Source organism: Montipora foliosa, chromosome 8, assembly GCF_036669935.1.
Source record: "Montipora foliosa isolate CH-2021 chromosome 8, ASM3666993v2, whole genome shotgun sequence".
In the NCBI taxonomy this organism is placed as follows: Eukaryota; Metazoa; Cnidaria; class Anthozoa; order Scleractinia; family Acroporidae; genus Montipora; species Montipora foliosa.
Window position 1 is genome coordinate 18,303,669 of NC_090876.1, and position 5,000 is coordinate 18,308,668.

Here is a 5,000-nt window from a genome sequence, read left to right on the forward strand (position 1 = left end):
ACTCAAGTGTCTAAAGTGAATTTGGAATTGACTTGGATATGTACAGCTTTGTGATTGCCTACAGAAATTTTGTGCTAGTGTGCAATAAAAACTGCCGTTCATCGCTCGATGCATCAATTTGCTTCGTGAGTTCCGAGTGACCTTGTAAATTCCCTGTGTTCAAGAACTTATACGACACTCAAACAAAAACCGCTTTGTCTTCACTTCATAACTTGCGTTGTTCTTTAGATTACCGAGTCGTAGTAAATGTAAGTAAATTGTTGTCACCTCCTAGTGGGCAGAGTGGGTATAATTGAACTACATGTGAGTTTTGTTATAACTTTCAAGGAACTTGAAAGACGAAGATAGAATGAGAGCAACAAGGTAATATCGCTTGTGGTAGTTCTTAAGTCGTGGGTGAGGTTGTTAAAAATTAAAGAAATTAAAATGCTAAATTTTGTAAGGTTAATACTAACCCTTTACCCGTTACCCGTTCCAGTTACCCTTGGCAAAGAGCTGACGCTGTCACAAGGTTTTGTGTTCCCCCGTGTTGTCTGTTCCCCCGAACACTGGGCAAGAGCTGTGTCCTAAACATGCATAAAAGCTAACCAAAGGCCTAATTAGGCCTAAACAAAAGGCCAAAGGTTAAGGCCAAAGGTTAGCTTTTATGAATGTTTAGGATACTTTCTGTACTCATATTCTGCTATCATATTTATCGTTATGGCGTGGTCACATTTCTTTTTGTTTTGTTGTATTCTGAAGTCACTGTGAAGTCGTCCATCTTGAAGAGAACACGTAGCACTGAAATGTTCTATGGGGAAAGAAGGGAGGAGGAGGAACACACAGCACTAGTACCCAGTGTTCGAGGGAACAGATAACACAGGGGAACGCAAAACGCTGTAACACTCTGTGACACCACCATGATGTTTCGACGCTGACCAGAGGATCGTGGTCTCCTGGCAAGAGGTAGTTCCCCAGTGCTACCCAGGCTTTGAGCACGGGTTCAAAGGTCATGAGTGATTTTATTAACGATGTTCGTAAAGCAGATAAGCAATTCTAAAAGACTGTGGAACCCTATGGTGTTTCTACGAAAATCCCTCCAAACGCTTAAAGTGGTACTACGACCAAAAAAAAAAATTGTTTTTCCTTTGGATTTCAAAACTATGTTAACTAAACGCTAACTCACCCAAGTTTTAAATTCTGATTTTAAAAAGAACCCTGTTTATTTTAGCTGGAATTTTCTTATTTATTGGTCCGCCATTACTAACTTCAAAATCTTGAAAGAGCTGGGTCGAGGAGAAAATGACGTCAAACACTCACTAGTTTAAGAATGCAATGCGTGTGTACGCGGCCTAATTAATATGCAGCACGGGAGTTTTGGGCTTTCAGACTTTTCAACCCGTGTTTTGCATATATAATAAATTGCATTTACACGCTGAAATTTTAGGCTAGTGAGTAAATGACGTCATTTTCTCTAGATCCAACTCTCTGAGGTCCAATCGGCCAGTTTTGAACGTTAGTAATGGCGGACCGTGAAATCCAAAACTTACACTCAAAATAAACAGCCTTTGGATAAAACTCAAAGCTCAAAATTTTGTCAGTTAGGTGTTAAGCGAACACGCTTTCAAAATCAGAAGAAAAAAAGGAAATGATGTTTTGATCATAGTACCACTTTAATAGTATTTTCTCCAGAAACAGTAAACATTGGAAAATTTCACAGCAGACACTAAAAATTATGCTCTCTTTCAAATTTCCTATGTTGCGATAATTTATTCGAAAATTTACTACCTCTTTGAAAGAACTGTACACTGCGAGCAGTTGGTTTCTCCTACGCCTACCGAGAAACCACTGCGAGCAACCGTTTGATTTTCCATCGAGCATGTGCGAAGTACGTCACGCTCCACGTGATGCATTTGACATCACTTCGTCTTATTTCGCGGGGAATCACTTCACAGCAGGCTTGCCCAAACGCAGTAGTTACGTAGCTGAACGCACACGCTAGCGCCAAAACAAGTTTACCAACTCGTTTTACCGGCTCAACTTTAATTTATTCGTCCTTGGCGCTGGACGTCGGCTCACTCAAAGAAACTATAACGGTTGCTCGCAGAATCCCGCGTTCCACACTTTTCATCGCTATCCAGAATCCCGTTTTTTCTTTCCCAAAAAATACATTTAAAAAGACAATTTCTGGAAAAGCTTATAAAATGTAATCTTTACACTGGCCATTTCGATTGATATTTTTAATTTGCGTGTGTTTTAAGGCTATTGAAAAAAAGAAATAGCTTTTCACTCCTCAGTTTGATGATAGCGTGCGATACAACAGCGTAATGAGTCGTCCTTTGCTCGTGTGTACCGCCTCTTCCTAGTGGATGGCATTGTCTTCATCGTGGCTTGCGTCAGAATCAGTTGTACTCCGACAGCTGGTCACCGATATCATCGGCTGAACTGGCTTCTTCGGTTACTCGGTCGCCAATAGGTAGCTCTTTCCTATAAATTTTGCTATCAATCCGGAATCCCGCATCATATTTTGATCAAATCCCGGATCCCGGGAATACCCTTCCAGACCCTGAACAACCACTTCAGGACAGAATACTGTCGCGAGAGCTTTATACGTTAAATTTTGGAACCGCGTTTGCCTTAATTTTTTCCTTTTTAAAAATAGTGATCCTTTCGTTTGTAGATCACTTGCTGCTTTTGATTATACATGTATATGACGTTATGAATTACAGATATTCACGGTTATTTTTAATTAAATAGGTTAGCAATTGCCATTGCATAATTTGATAGGTAATGCCATTCATAAAAATGGAAATACCCAAATAAATTGTTGTTGTGTTTAAGATTCACTAATGTTTATCTTCAATCGTTTTCTAACAACACTTGCTGGTTGTGGACGGAGTCTTTCAATCCCTTAAGAGTCATCTGCGTTGGACAAATCGTTTCCTGAAAACTTAGTGTGTGCTTCCGTGGATGCGCAGTTTTCGTCAATTGACAAATTTCGTTCCTAGAGAATTCGTTCGTTCGCGACTCCTAATTAAACCAAAGGATTTTCCTTGTCGTGAGGAGATAATTTAGTCATTTTACGACCCCATTGTGAGAAAACAGACACGAGACAAAGGCTGACAAAAACTTTCGCTTACTTTTCGAATAGCTGCTCTAACGCTCAATTTCACTGCAGGTAACGTGCGATGTTCCGTGACAGATGGCAAGATATTTTCAACAATAATGCTGAACCCCCCTCCCCCCATGTTACATTTCCACGTACCTCTTTCGGCTATTATCTGCTCAAGGAGTCTTAAGTACCCAAGACTTAATTGCGGGCATTTGGTGTGAAAACGTCATCAGTACCCATTTATCCCGTTCGCCCCTAGGATTTTGTCTGGTATACAACAATATAATTAATACTATAGCGATTTTGTCTTGACGTCATCCATTGTTATTAATATGCTAACCAGAACCTATGATTGGCTGTTGAAACAATGACTTCTTTTGTTCCGTCATTGGCCGTTTTTATACTAGAGACGCATAATTCGTCTGGGACGAACTTGGGCAAACATTTTTTCTGCGTCTGTTAAATTCGTCTAGTATAAAGACGGCCACAAGACGCATTATGCGTCTGGACGAAGAATTTATTTTAGTGCGTCTTCGAAGACGCACTAAACTGGAAAGTTCGTCCAGACGCATTATGCGTCTAGTGCCCGTCTTTATACTAGACGAAATTAACAGACGCAGAAAAAGTGTTCGCCCAGGTTCGTCCAAGACGAATTATGCGTCTCATATAGTTCGTCCCGTCTTTACACTAGACGGATAACATGAGAGACGCATAATTCGTCTGGACGGATTATGCGTCTCTAGTATAAAAACGGCCAATGTCTGTAAACAAGAAATATATCTATATCACTTTACGCGCTTACTGCAACAACAACAACAACAACATCCTTTATTTAACTAGGAAAATTACAAACAGACTTCAGACTGGTTTACATGTATGTCGTGTAACACTGTCTAAAAACCATTTATATCATATATAAAAGCAAAACATTTAAAAAGGAAGAAAGTGATTTATAATGCTATTCTACAATAATACGCCTATCATACAATAATGTCAATATAAGTATAAAAAATAATAAAAATCTAACTCTACTGTCAAGTAGAGTGAGGGAACGGATTTTACACTTGAAAGACTGTTGGGACTCAGTTAGGCGAAGATGTTTAGGTAGACTGTTCCAAGTCTTTGCACCATCGTAACTAAAGCTTCTTTTAGTGATTCTGTTTGGGGGTGGAGAAGCTCAAATTTGGAGTTTGCACCCCACAGGTCATAATCGGTCGAGCTCGGCATCCACTTAAGATTCCGCATCCACTTTAGATTACATTGCAATGCAAATAATAAAAAAAAAAAACCATGAAAAGGGCTATTGAGTTGTAAACTGTGATAAGTGTATTTGTGGGTACGTGAAGTCTAAGGCCCGTTTCAAACGTCGAAATTTACATGTGCCGAATCTAATGCAAGTGAGCAAAACAACAGATTTTTCTCATTTGCATTAGATTCGGCACATGAAAAGTTCGACGTTTGAAACGGGCCTAAGTCTTTTTATTACACCTGGCCTGAGACTATTATCTTGGAAATGTGTTCAATGTTGCCTCCAAGGGATTTTGCCTCCGGCAGGTGAAATATCTGCAGATGGAATTATTATAATTACTGTTGAGGCTAGTGCGCCTATAATTAGCATAAATACAAAGAACATTGAACATGTCGCTATTCATTATTTGTACAAGCGGTTAGTGCATTCATAGTTAATAGATGTAGGCTGGTTATGAAACTCGACAAGTTTCTTTGTTTCATGTTTTTGTTAGCTTTTTTGGCCTTGACCCTGCACAAAACCCGACAACTATGGTGCATTTCGTGGTCAGCTGTCTCTGAAACCTTGATCTCGACACACCAGGTATTACTAATCTTTAATATTTTAAGCGGATATAGTTTCAGCTAAACCGATAATAACTTGAAGTAATTTAGTGATATT

General features: G+C 39.4%; 1 protein-coding gene across 1 annotated transcript in view; it reads left to right on the forward strand.

Moving 5' to 3' along the window:
- Nucleotides 1–4,790: 4,790 nt before the first annotated feature.
- Nucleotides 4,791–5,000, forward strand: part of LOC138013146 (solute carrier family 23 member 2-like) — a 33,292-nt gene continuing 33,082 nt past the window's right edge. The window contains exon 1 of the mRNA XM_068860141.1: nt 4,791–4,922. The gene's annotated coding sequence lies outside the window, so the exon portion shown is untranslated. The remainder of the gene's footprint in view (nt 4,923–5,000) is intronic.